Here is a 15,025-nt window from a genome sequence, read left to right as displayed (position 1 = left end):
TTTTAGCTGTAGAGTCAGAATGGTAACTGACTGTGCTTTCAAGACTGTTTAAGGATTCACAAGGATTATGTTTATCAAATCAAGTGATTAAAAAATTCTTACAAACAAAAAAAATATTTTGAATTTGAAAGCAATTTAAGCTGTTGGGAAGTGTTTATTTAAAGTGACATTATAAGTGTGATGAATCATTCATCTAAGGCTTCTTAAAAGTAGTTACATATTCATGGACTTATAAATAGAATACAATTTATAAACTGAACATTATATTTTAAGTAAGAGCTAAGATTTTAAATTTGTAAATTTAACAAATTTGATATTGGACATCAGCCATAAAATTAAAAGTAGTCTTCTTCTAAAGTAATAGTAGCTACCAATTTTTAAAATAAAAATCAGGTGGGGCTTCCCTGGTGGTGCAGTGGTTGAGAGTCCGCCTGCCGATGCAGGGGACATGGGTTCGTGCCCCGGTCCGGGAGGATCCCACATGCCATGGAGCAGCTGGGCCCGTGAGCCATGGCCGCTGAGCCTGCGCGTCCGGAGCCCGTGCTCCGCAACGGGAGAGACCACAACAGTGAGAGGCCCGCGTACCGCAAAAAAAAAAAAAATCAGGTGATTTAAGCCATTTAAAAATTAGTCTAAAAGGAGCAGTTCTCTTCCTGGATTAAGCCTTGATTACAAAAGACTTTTGTTTGGAATAAAGAATCCTAGCATAGTAGAAACAATTGGATAGATACTGAAAAGTAAATATGTGTGACTTTATCTGGAGGGAATCATTTACACTGTTCTCTCCCTTCCTAGACATCAGAAGCCTCATGTGCTAAGCCTTCTAGCATATCTCCCATAACTTTAGAGGAGGAACACCATGGTAACAACTGCTGGGTGTGATGCCATCAGTCAACAACTAAAATATGGCTTCAGAATCATGGAAAACATTCTTTAATATTAACATCATATTAACACCATAGTGTGAACAGATATTTTTCCTCAAATACATTAATCATCAGATCAGAAGCATCACTCCCTCAGTGCCAGAATATTGGAACTGGGCTGCCGATCACAGATGCCCCATTAAATAATTAAAAGAAGTCCAACATCAACAGCAGTGAGCTGTCAAACTTACTGAAGTCTGGTATATAAGTAGGTTAATTAATACTTATGTAGCATTAACTTAAAAAATATGCAAAAGCCAGGCACATGGATTCCAGTCTCTCTTTTTATTAATTAAGAAAGGGCGGGGTTCTTAAGATCAGTTTTCTACATCTCAGTTACACTTTGGAGTACCAAAAAACATATATTTTTCAATAATGGAAAATATTCAAAGCTCATTTATGTCAAGATTCATGAAATCATTCCCCTGATTTCCCATACATGTTATGAATTCCCGTTCCAAAAAAAAAAAAAAAAAAAATGTGAAAGCACTGACTAAATTGGATTTTTCCCCATCATTGTTAAAGTGTCACTGGAAATACCAATACAATGGCAGCATTTCAAACAACCTTAAGAGAGATAATCCTATGAAGCCCTTCAGAATCAAAATTGAAAGCTGAAATAGCATCACTAGAACTCCACTTAGATGTGACTGCAGCAGTGGCAGTGGATCACACAGCCCTGCTTTCATGGCTATTCCTTTCAGTGTTTGCTCAAGTGTTACCTGCTCAATGGGGTCTACACTGACCCATGCTATTTAAAAATGTACTTGACACTTAACATTCCAATCGCCTTTATCATGTTCTTTATCTTTCCAATTTATTTTCTATTTCTCTCTGGTACTTTTCAATTTCTAGTATAATATAAGCTTTAATCGTGTATTAAGCTTGTTGTCTATATCCCCACCCCCAATAGAATGTAAGTAAGCTCCATTCAGAGGGATTTTTGTATTGTTCATTGACATCCCAAGTGCCTAGAACAGTGCCTGGTACAAGATAAGTGCCCAATGTTTGCTGAACAAATGAATAAAAGCCCAGAAATCCAGTTAGCAGACATGCTCAATACTTATGGGCAAATTGTTTTTAAATAGGTTTGAAAAATATAGTGAACTATGGCTGCTAATGATCCCAAATCGTGAACACCTCCAATTTTCTGGATATAAATATTAATGGAAGACCGCTTTAATAAACACTCACATTTATGTAAAACAAGGAAGGGGTAAACTTTTTCTGTGGCCACTGATTTATACATCTTTATCAGTGGGGTGAGAGCCCAATTCCCCATCCCAGACAGGAACAGGTAAAGGGATCTAGGAACTGGGGGGAGGGGAGAAATTTCATTTTTAAAAAATTGACCTCTATTTTCACATCTCAAAGTGATTTTGGCAAGGGCTTCCTTCCCAGACTGTTCACTGATAAAACATCTCACTTACTTTTGGAGAGGTCTGGAGACCTAAGAATTGCCAGGTGTTTGGAATATCACCAGCTACTCTTTTTGCTATTTTTGGAGTTTTTCCTTCCGTAATTAAAACTAAATGGGTTGACAATCACTTTACATACTTTAGACTTCATGTTTCAGTAAGGAAGATTATAGAAAGGTTAACTTGCAAGTCATGGTTCTTGACTTTGAATTCCAGCCTTAAGATTTGTGTCTCTGAATGGAACCGTGAATGCTCTATCTATCCTCCTAACAGTTGATCTGCTTCTTGGATTCTGTTTCTGAGGAGTCATGGAAATAGGGCAGGATAATCTGCTCCTTGCTTTCAGACTCCTAATTTCTCATCATGTGGGCAATTTTCTCTGTTTTGATAGGAAGGGTGTGGCATTTTTCTAGTTTAGAAGTTGGCAGATGTTTTTTAAAGGGCCAGATAGTAAACATTTTTGGATGTAGGGCTATATGATCTCTGTCACAACTGTTCAAGTCTGCCATGAGAGCACCAAAGCAGCCATGGATGACATGGAAAGAATGGGCATGGATGAGTTCCAATAAAACTTTACTCACAAAGTTAGGTGGCTAGCTGGATTTGATCCCCTGCTCAAACAGTCTTTAGTGTAAAATAGAGAATTTGGCTTCACCCATTCTGCTCAATGCACAGTTATTTCCATCTCATGCATTCTGGAATGTGAACAGCAGGCAAAAAAGCCACCATGGCTTTCAGAATGACCCTTATAAGCCTCTCTTTGTTCTAGGGAAATATAAGGCTCTAATTACAATTTGTCCTTTTAAGAATGAAGGATGAAATATACTGTTGTCCCAGACTGATAGGAGGTGAAAGAAATGAACACATTCTTTGCTTGTTTCCTTTGGTTTATTAGTACTAAAATCATAGTTCCTCAATTTATTGACACCCAATCAAAGCTGATAAACAAGAGTAAATATATAAATTAATGATGATTTAAAATTAATATCAAATGATATAAAACATTCAGCTCTTAGCTTACCAATATTTTCTTAAATTTACACTCTTTCCCAAATTTCAATTTATGTTTTGTAAGATAGTCAATTTACTTGTTCATCTTCCTGAAACTAGAATTATTGTAAATAAAAGTAAGTCTTTGTGTTCCTGAATATGAAGCACATCATAAAAACTATTTATGAGTGATTTACTTTGACATCCTTCTTGTATTGAAGCATGTCCCTTTACTGCAGGATCTAACTGCAGAATGAAGTAGGCAAAATTTACAAAATCCTGAAACTTTTCTACTTTGTTCCTTAAAGTTCTAGCCTTGGTAAACAACATGGCTTGAATCAAGACTTATTTAAATCAATTACTTTGGCACTAAGTAACAGGAATTAATAACTTCCTAGGTAGAAATTGGAAATTTATTAGTACCCCACACTTATACTTGACTCAGAAAATTCCATACATTTTAGACTATCATTATTAGTGCATGTCCCTTCCATCACCCACCACTGGCAAAAACAAAACAAATAAGCAAACAAACAAACATAAATAAATAATAAAAACAAAAATGAAAGAAACCAAACACTTCCACCTACCAATTTCTGTGTTCATTGGGATCCTTTAACTGCAATTGAATGAATGGAGCCTAATTCAAGTTAAGTTAAGCAAAGTAGGAATTGGGGCCCTCATATAACTTAATTATAATGCCACCTATCACATAGGTTCTCCCTGTGAAACTGAACACATCACTAGAGTAATATGAATGAAAAAGATTGACCCTATATATTCATCAGGTTAAATAAGGGGAATAAAAAATGGAAAATTTGAGTTTATATGGTAATCTACTTCAAGTCATCATGCTTAAATGGCATAGAAAAACTCTAACAAAATTAGAGTATAATTTTTCCAAAATGATTTGTTTATATAGTGTGAGCATAATGGAAAAAGTAAAAGAGAAGTTAGTTAATTTTTGCTTGGTGTCTTCTGTATAACTGATATTTCTAATGTCGATTAAACAGACTTTATAGCATAATTAGTAACAGTCTATTTGTGCCTAAAGGAAAGTGAAATTGAAACAGTGGTATAAATTTCAAAGTAAAAAGAAAACAAGCTACAAGTATTAAATATGATATTATTGCTTACTGGGAATAAGCTCAGAAGTAATCTACATAGTGGAAAATACTAAAATCTAAAAAGGAAGACATTTTTAAATTTAACCATCTTAGTGAAAAAAAATGTACCTTTCCTAATTTTATTTTTTAAAAACTCACTGTAGAGCAAAGAAGTCTTTAAAAAGCAAATATTTATTGAACAACTGTTCTAATAACTTAGCATATTACAAAAACACTGAAGAATATATGTATACTATATATAGAGAGACAGAATATTTAAGTAAAACTTTAGGCCCACAGGAATTTGGTGAGGGAAATAAAATGTTACATTTACTCGGAAAATAGATTTTGCATTCTATCAAAGTGTTTAAAATGTCTCAATTAATATATATAGTTCTTCTGTAATGTAAGTCAAACAGTTAAAAAAATATATCATGGTAGATCTTATTTTAATAACCTTAGCTAGAATTCCCTCCTATTGGTAAGAAGTCATCTCTGACACTCCAGTGGCAATTTGCATGTCATTAGAAACAATGTTTTTGCATTTAATTCTGAACAATCATTTTTAACTTGTCAGAGACTGCTGTAACAGAGTGGCCCTGTATATTACTGAGGATGAAGAGCAATGCTATCACAGCAAAAGAAATCGATTGACCTGAATATGACCAGTTCATTCTAGAGCACAGGTCACAAAGGATTTTTTAATGTATGGAACAAATAAGCAAAAGACAAAGTTATAGAAGTGTTAGAAAAGTCTAATTGATAACATTCCTATAAAACGAAGTTTTTTGTTTGTTTGTTTTGTTTTATTGCAGTACGCGGGCCTCTCACTGTTGTGGCCTCTCCTGTTGCAGAGCATAGGCTCCAGACGCGCAGGCTCAGCGGCCATGGCTCACGGGCCCAGCCGCCCCGCCACATGTGGGATCTTCCCGGAGCGGGGCACGAACCCGCGCCCCCTGCATCGGCAGGCGGACTCTCAAGCACTGCGCCACCAGGGAAGCCCTAAAACAAAGTTTTTAAAGGTAGTCTGATCCCTTGAAAACAAAAAGAAAACTAGACTTCCTCCTATATAAAAGGTTTAGCAGACTTCATAATGAGATCTTAGTCCTTTTTGCTGTGTTAGACCATTTACTCACTTTCAAGTCATATTTCTTTAACTGACGCAGAATTTACATATGTCTCCTCATTCAAATGTGTCATTAAGATGCAGGCTATGTTACAGGGTTTGGAAATTTTCAGGCATCTGTCTCTGGAACGCTTAAGGAGCTTGCTACTCCAAATTGACCCTGGACACTTATCAGAATATGTCCCTGATGCTCAAATAACTTAAAAGCAGAGTTTTATCATTGTTTGGGTAAGGTCAGCTCTGTCAAATATGTAAGCAATGGAATACACATCCACAACTCTAGGGAACAATGTTTCTATTTTCACTGTAATACCAAGAAACACATAGCGCATTCTGGAAAAGAAAGAGAGAGGTGGAATTTTGATCTAAAAAGGCTAAAATCCTGATGCAGGAAGATTTCTTTTAGGTACAATTTATAATACACTTATTGGCCTGATCTAGCTGTGTGGGGGAAGGGGAGCCATAGAGGAAGCAGGATTTCACATTTATGGAAATTTTATTTTTGAAAAATTATCTGTAATATCAAACAGAGGACATCACTTATGAGTTACAGACACAAAGGAATCTGTGAGTTTGTGTGCCTGAATTACTGATGAAAAATATGGAGAAAGCTAACACATTTGCCTAAAGTAAATTGATGATTAAACACCCTGAACTTCTTGTTATCTCTCATATCAGTTTTCTACCACTGCTGTAGCAAATTATCACAAACTTCATAGCTTACAACCTTTATCACAGCTCTGTAGGTCCAATGTCTGGGTGGGCTTGACTGGGTTCTCAGCTTAGGGCCTTATAAGGTCAAAATCACTATGTGAGATGGACTGGGCTCATACCCTGGAGGCTCTGAGGAATAAAAAAAAAATCTGCTTCCAAGCTCATGCAAATTTTTGACAAATGTCAGCTCATCACTATTGTAGGACTGAGATTCTTATTTCCTTGCTGGCTGTCAGCTAGTAGACTCTCTGTAAGACTGCCACTATTCCTTCTCTTGTGGCCCTATCTTCAAAACTAGCAATGGGGCTTCCCTGGTGGCACAGTGGTTGAGAGTCCGCCTGCCGATGCAGGGGACAGGGGTTTGTGCCCTGGTCCGGGAAGATCCCACATGATGCGGAGTGGGTGGGCCCGTGAGCCATGGCCGCTGAGCCTGCGCGTCCGGAACCTGTGTTCCGCAACGGGAGAGGCCACAACAGTGAGAGGCCCGCGTACTGCAAAATAAATAAATAAATAAATCTAGCAATGGCACATCAAGTCCTTCTCCAGCTTCAACTCTCCCTGTCATCAGAAGCTGCTTTTAAAGGCTCATGTGATTAGATCAGGTCCATTCAGATTATCTTCCTGTCTTAGACACAAATTTGCCATATAACATAATCATGGGAGTGATGTCTGTTCATACCCATAGGTTCTTAGGATTAGGACTGGACATTTCTAGCAGACCATTTTAGAAAGTCTACCTATTGCATCTCTTTTCAAGGTTCAGTGATATCCAGCAACAGCTATCCTATTCCATAGTCCTTATAGTTACATTTTTCCTCCTTATTCTCCAGCACCAGAGATATTACACCAGCTAAAGCATCTCCTTCTATCAGTATCCCATCCCAGTTCTCTACTGGTGAAACTTATAACAATTGCATAATTACAACATGTAGTGCAACTTTCCAGCATCCCTCTGCTATCAGTGATGAGATCTCCATTGCTGGTTGTATAGTGAGTGTTGCATCAGTAAAATCTCAATTTACGGTTGGCTCCTTAGAAACATTTCTGGTATCCACTGTCTTAGAAGGGCTTCCTGGAAACAGCTTGTGAGAAGGAGATTTTATTGGGGATTGCTTTCAAGAGATACATCTGTCAGGAAGGTAGAGCTATATGGAGGGGAGAGCTTCTCAGTGCAGGGGTAAATGAGGTCTCAGTTGATCCTAGAGCAAGTTCTGGAGATGGAGTGGCCCTTTAAAGCATGGCTGGGCCTTTGTGTCCTCACATCAGCCAGTCCTGGGAGGTAATTTCCTGCAGCAGCTAGCAATTCCCAGTAAGGTGTCAGCTGGGAGTCACCAGGGGCTGATAAGGCAGAATACTACAGAATCTTCTACCATACAACATTACTACCACTACAGTATCTACTAACAATACTATACTACTATCACCACAGTAGCTACTAAAAATATGACACTACTATCACTACGGTATCTACTATCACTACAGTATCTACTATCACTACTGTATCTACTATCACTACAGTATCTACTATCACTACTGTATCTACTATCACTGCAGTATCTACTATCACTACAATATCTACTGTCACTACAGTATTCACTAAAAGTACTGTATTACTATCACTACAGTATCTAATAAAACTACTGTATCTACTATCATCACAGTATCTACTATCACTGCTCCATCTACTCTCACTATAGTATCTACTATCACTACAGTATCCACTAAAACTATGGTACTACTATCACTACAGTATCCACTAAAACTACTGTACTACTATCACTACAGTATCTACTAAAACTACTGTATCTATTCTCACTGCATTATCTACTATCACTACTGTATCTACTATCAATCACTACTGTATCTACTATCACTACAGTATCTACTGTCACTACAGTATCTACTAAAACTACCATATCTACTAACACTACTGTATCTGCTAACAATACTGTATCTATTAATAATACTGTATCTACCAACACTATGGTAACTACTAACACTAAAATATTTACCAAGACTACAGTATCTAACACTATGGCATCTGCTAACACTACAGTATCTACTAACACTACAATATTACTAACAGCACCATAACTACAAAAACCACCATTGTATCTACTAACAAACACTACAATATCTACCAACACTACAGTATTTACTAACATTGTAGCATCTATACAATTGAAAAGGAGAAATTATCTTTTTTGTTCAAGTGGAAGTTTCCTGATTTCCATTCCAAATTAGACAAAAGATTCTTGATTTTAGAATGCTTGTTTTATAACTACAACATGCTTGATTGCCATCAGGATAGACAAAAGTAAAAAAATGATAGACATCATAATTTTAAAATGCGACATCTTTTCAGATAAGAATGTAGGAATTTAAATATTCTCTCTTTTAGTATAAAACATTTAAATGGTAAAATTCTTCTTCCATCTAATCCCACCTACTAAGCTAAATAAGCATCACTTTTCAACTAAGTTGTGCTTATTTCATATTTAAACTTAGTGGGAGCCCAATGCATTAGTAGAGGGAAGACTCTCAGTGCTAGAGGCCTAAATTTTAGCCCTTTCTCTTCAGTGTAACCTTGAAGAGGTCATTTAACTTCATCCTTTAATTTTTGAAATGAAAGTATTGGAATATTTAATATTTAATGTTCTTTCCAAGCCAGAAACCATAAGCTGCATACTTGATTTTATTCCCCTTATGAAAAATTCTTCTCTCTTGAGCTTAGATTTCACAATCTGTTGTCCCCATTTGTCATCTTCACCACTTGAGCAGCCTTGACTTGAAATGTGAGGCCACCCCCATACAAGATGTTCTGATCTGCCAAGCTGTCCACTCTCCACCCCATGGTTGAGTGTGTGAATGAGTGTGTGTGTGTGTGTGCATGTGAGATTTATATATCCTGGCAATAGAAATTCATAGCACTCTTGCATTTAAAACATTTCCTGTATGTGAGCTAGCACCTCAAGTAGTCATGGGAGAATTTAGAAGCTCCAAAAGGAGAGTTTCCGACAATTACAAAGGATGCTTTTACATTAAATGGGCAAAGTTTTTCTTTTCTAAAGTGATTTGCTGGGATCCTAAGAATTTGACTCATATCTGTGACTCTGGCTAATTTGTAGGGAATTTTACTGACTCCCAAGGAAAAGGCTTGCCTTGGGTTTGCATGCCAGCATTCCAGCACTAGGGCTTGTCACACACCTCCAGGCCCTACTCCTTTCCCACTAGCTTCCCTTTCAATTATTTGTTGCTTCCTCTTATGTTTGGAAAAACACACTGATAAAGAAGAAATATTCTCACCACCTAGCGGTGAACATTGGTAACATGTCAATGTGCTTTTAATGTTATGATGCTTTATCATGCACTGGGTTTTTAGATTTTGTGTCATCAAATATCTGAGCTTGTTCAAATATCACTCCTTTAATTTGGAATTATTTTTATTATTTCATGAAAAAAATAGTTTTGTGAAAAATTAGATTGAGGAATGTAATATGAAGATGGCTAGAATATATCGCTGTCTTCCAGGTTAGTTGATAGAGATTGTCGCACTATATTATTTGTCTCAGAGGCAGAGTATTATAATTGGTAAGATGACAAAGTTTGGCATAGGATAATATTGGCTTTAAGTTCTGGCTTTGCCACTTAAAAGATGTCTGACTTCTGGCAAATTGCTTGTTTGCTAAGTAATTTCTACATTGATGAAAAGAAGATGTATATTTCTTAGACGTTTTATCATGACATTTAGAAAGCTTATATTATAGAGCCTGAGAATGAAAGTGTGCTTACCATTTATTTTTATCAAAGCAATAATCATAAGAAAGACTAATACTAATCTAGCACTTGCTGGGTCCCAGACACTGTTCTAAGCACTTTACATATGTTACCTATTATTATAATAATTCTCACAACCTTTTTATGAGGCAGGTACAATTATAAATTAGCCTCATTTTACAATCTAGAGAAGTGAAGAACAGAGAAGTCAAGTAACTTGCCCAGGATCACACAGCTGGTAGGTGATAAAGTCTGGATTTGGATATAGTCTGTGCCTTTACCCAACAGTCCAAATTACAGAAACTGCTTAATCAATTTTATCAGCTTTATATTTGAATAAAGTTTCATATAATAATCATAACTTATTTCAGGTACAAAAGATTGCCTAGAAAGGTGGTTTAAGTTTATCCAGTTCGACAAATAAATAAGATTGATGCATAGATTTATTTGTGACTGGCTAATCATTTCTATCATCTGCTTTAAGAATGTTTAAAATAATGTAAATATTTAAGTAATATATACCTTTATCTGAAATTATTGTTATCCTATTAATGTGTACTTCGTAGACAAGGTATCTATATTACCATCAATTCTATATTATTAAAGTTAGTATTATTAAAAGGTTGAGAGCCAAATTCTAACTTCAGGCTAGATATTCAGTGCAGTGGACATCTGTGAGTTTGGGTAGTGGTCCAATATTCATCCACTTCCTTCTGGTAGCAGCATCTTGACTTTCCTTTAGGGAACAGCTTTCCCCTTACCCTGAGCACATGTGCTTTAGGCAGGTCAAGCCTACCTTCTGGACACAGAAATAGACCTGTGACCATGGAATGGGTGACAGCATATCCTCTTCTGTGCCTCTTTTTGCCATATCCTACGCCACTCACTCACACAGCAATAGACTAAGGGGTGGACCTGTGACCTAAGCCAGGCAGTGAGACACGATGCCCAGACATGTTGAAATCCTTCAGAGAGATGCATTTTTTTTTTTCTCTCTGGGCTTGCCAAAATGAAAAGATGTGAGCTGGGAGCTTTGGGACGCCAATATTTGGAGAAGAAAGCAGAGGTAAAAAATGGAATAAGAGGGCATCCCTGGTGGCGCAGTGGTTGAGAGTCCGCCTGCCGATGCAGGGGATACGGGTTCGTGCCCCGGTCTGGGAGGATCCCATATGCCGCGGAGCGGCTGGGCCCGTGAGCCATGGCCGCTGAGCCTGCGCGTCCGGAGCCTGTGCTCCGCAACGGGAGAGGCCACAACAGTGAGAGGCCCGCGTACCGAAAAAAAAAAAAAAAAAAAAAAAATGGAATAAGAGGAACTGAATCTGGTGATACAGCATGCATGTAATAAATGATTTTTAAATAAATATATGAGGAAATAATTAAATATAGAAAATTCTGAGACTTTGGGTTTTGTTCTTACAGCTGAGTAGAGCAAGATCAGGCAGGAACAGAGGACTCTGATTTCCGGGTGCATCAGGAGCTAATATAAAGAAAACCTGTTTGCATACTTGCAATGAAGTACACAATCTTTTAAGCTTAAAGTATTGCATACTAGACACTCACAAAAAGATATATTCCAATCTCTCGGTAATTAATTGAAGAAATTTTGTTTTATTTATTTATTGTCACATAGACACATACCTATACACATTTTTAAACTATATTTTACCTAAGAAAATGTTGTTTTAATACATTTTCTAATACTTTACAAATATAATTAAAATTATAACTTAAATCACAATAGTGTGATATGCATAATATAATGACAACAGGTATATACTGATGAGTAGTAGAAAGATAGTTTTGCTCATTTCCAAATGAAAGACAATAAAAATGGAATTAAAATAATTCTAAATCTGTTATCACTTTAATCTTCGTGGCAATTTACTGAAGTTTTAGAGAAAGAGAGCAAGAACTTCTTAAAATAAAATTAAAAATTCACATAATTAAGTCTTTTAGCACTGCAACGATTTTCATATTAGAGTAATATTTCTAAATGAAACCTTGCTGTGTATGCAGGTTGTGGGAAAATATCAGCACTAAAATAGAATGTTTTTTCTATTTCAAAGAGAAAAAAATCACTACCTCATCAATGGCTTACCCTATACACCTGATAACTGAGATGCTTGAACTTCATGCCCACCTTAAGCTTCCAGTCACTCCTGCCTGTGAGCAGGGAGGATGAGAGCAGTGGATCAACTGGATTAGGAGACCTAGCATCTGTCCACATTGCTGCTGTGTCTGGTCTAACCTGTCATCCAAAGGCAGATCCTATCCTCTCTCTAGCTTGCAACAAGCTTCCACTTTGAACCATCCATCACACTAATTCCAGTCACTTGGCCCTGCCTTATTGTCTGTTAACATTTCTCTGACTTAATAAGCTAGTGAATAACCTCGTTCTCTAAAGACCAGTTCCCTGATTTGTTTTTATTTTCTTTTATAGTATATATTTTATTTTATTTTATTTTTTAACATTTTTATTGGAGTATAATTGCTTTACAATGGTGTGTTAGGTTCTACTTTATAACAAAGTGAATCAGTTATACATATACGTATGTCCCCATATCTCTTCCCTCCTGCATCTTCCTCCCTCCCACCCTCCATAGCCCACCCCTCTAGGTGGTCACAGAGCACCAAGCTGATCTCCCTGTGCTATGTGGCTGCTTCCCACTAGCTATCTATTTTACATTTGGTAGTATATATATGTCCATGCCACTCTCTCACTTTGTCCCAGCTTACCCTTCCCCCTCCCCATGTCCTCAAGTCCATCCTCTAGTAGGTCTGTGTCTTTATTCCCATCTTGCCCCTAGGTTCTTCATGACCTTCTTTTTTTTTTTTTTTTTTTTTTTTTAGATTCCATATATATGTGTTAGCATACAGTATTTGTTTTTCTCTTTCTGATTTATTTCACTCTGTATGACAGACTCCAGGTTCATCCACCTCACTACAAATAACTCAATTTCATTTCTTTTTATGGCTAAGTAATATTCCATTGTATATATGTGCCACATCTTCTTTATCCATTCATCTGTTTATGGACACTTAGGTTGCTTCCAAGTCCTGGCTATTGTAAATAGAGCTGAAATGAACATTGTGGTACATGACTCTTTTTGAATTATGGTTTTCTCAGGGTATATGCCCAGTAGTGGGATTGCTGGGTCATATGGTAGTTCTATTTTTAGTTTTTTAAGGAACCTCCATACTGTTCTCCATAGTGGCTGTATCAACTTACATTCCCACCAACAGTGTATGAGGGTTACCTTTTCTCCACACCCTCTCCAACATTTATTGTTTGTAGATTTTTTGATGATGGTCATTCTGACCTGTGTGACATGATATTGCATTTTAGTTTTGATTTACATTTCTCTAATGATTAATGATGTTGAGCATTCTTTCATGTGTTTGTTGGCAATCTGTATATCTTCATTGGAGAAATGTCTGTTTAGGTCTTCTGCCCATTTTTGGATGGGTTTGTTTGTTTTTTTGATATTGAACTGCATGAGCTGCTTGTAAATTTTGGTGTTTAATCCTTTGTCAGTTGTTTCATTTGCAAATATATTCTCCCATTCTGAAGGTTGTCTTTTCATCTTGTTTATGGGTTCCTTTGCTATGCAAAAGTTTTTAAGTTTCCTTAGGTCCCATTTGTTTATTTTTGTTTTTATCTCCATTTCTCTGGGGGGTGGGGTGGGTCATAAGGATCTTGCTGTGATTTATGTCATAGATTGTTCTGCTTATTTTTTCCTCTAAGAGTTTGATAGTGTCTGGCCTTACATTTAGGTCTTTAATCCATTTTGAGTTTATTTTTTATGTATGGTGTTAGGGAGTGTTCTAATTTCATTCTTTTACATGTAGGTGTCCACTTTCCCAAAAACCACTTATTGAATAGGCTGTCTTTTCTCCATTGTATATTCTTGCCTCCTTTATCAAAGATAAGGTGACCATATGTGCCTGGGTTTATCTCTGGGATTTGTTTCAGTGATTTGTGGAAACCAGTAACTATGCCAAATAGTTGGGATATTAATTAAAATAAAATTAGATGATTTCTGATCGCAGGAAGCTCATTATCTAATGGAGAAAAAGACATGCTACAAAATGAAAATTCTTATACTATGAAAAGTACACTGAGAAGTGTCCAGTGTACATCTGTCTTCTATACTTAATCTATACATTGATTCAATAAGTTGACAACCACAGAAGGCTATAGTTGTATGACAGAGTATTTTAAAGCTTAACAATATAAAAATAATAGTACAGGAGACAGGAGCTGGAAGAAGGGGAAAAGGAGGTGACACACAAATACTTGATCTCATACAGGGGCAAGTCATGATATAAAGTCTAATGTCAATGAATAAATTAAATAAAGAATCAAGTACATAATTTAACCAAGAGAAAAACTAAAATAAATATGTTAACTTGATTAATCATGAAATAGAGACATAAGCATATCATTTACACTTAGAAAGAGAACCACTAGAAAAAAGTATGACAGAAATGCTTAAAATTGAAATCCCTTGAGGACTGGGATTGGAACTTAGCTTGAGTAAAGGAAAGGAGAGTTTTATTTTTTATTCGGTATCCTCTTCCACTACTTCTGTTATCAAATTTATGTATACTTTATTTTTTTAATGTATTTTATTTTTGTCAATATTCTTGAAGTATAACATGCCAAAAAGTATGCAAATTTTAATCATACAGCTGAATGTATTTTCACATAGTGAATGCACTGCTGTGATAAATTAAATGATAAAGTAATCATGAAATTAAATTATGGAAATAATTTAGGAGCACAACTATCTAAATTTGAAACAAGCTGCTTTGAGAAGGAACAATATCAATCTCCAATATAGATATTCTCGTTATTCACATTTTACAATTTGAAAAAGAGAGGCTCAGCGATTTTATGCAAATTGTCCAAAGTTTAAGTGGTAACAGGGAGGCTTGCACTCAGTCCTATCTGAATTCAAAATCTGT

The sequence above is a fragment of the Mesoplodon densirostris genome, chromosome 3 (genome assembly GCF_025265405.1).
Source record: "Mesoplodon densirostris isolate mMesDen1 chromosome 3, mMesDen1 primary haplotype, whole genome shotgun sequence".
Taxonomy (NCBI): domain Eukaryota; kingdom Metazoa; phylum Chordata; class Mammalia; order Artiodactyla; family Ziphiidae; genus Mesoplodon; species Mesoplodon densirostris.
This window is presented reverse-complemented; position numbering follows the sequence as displayed.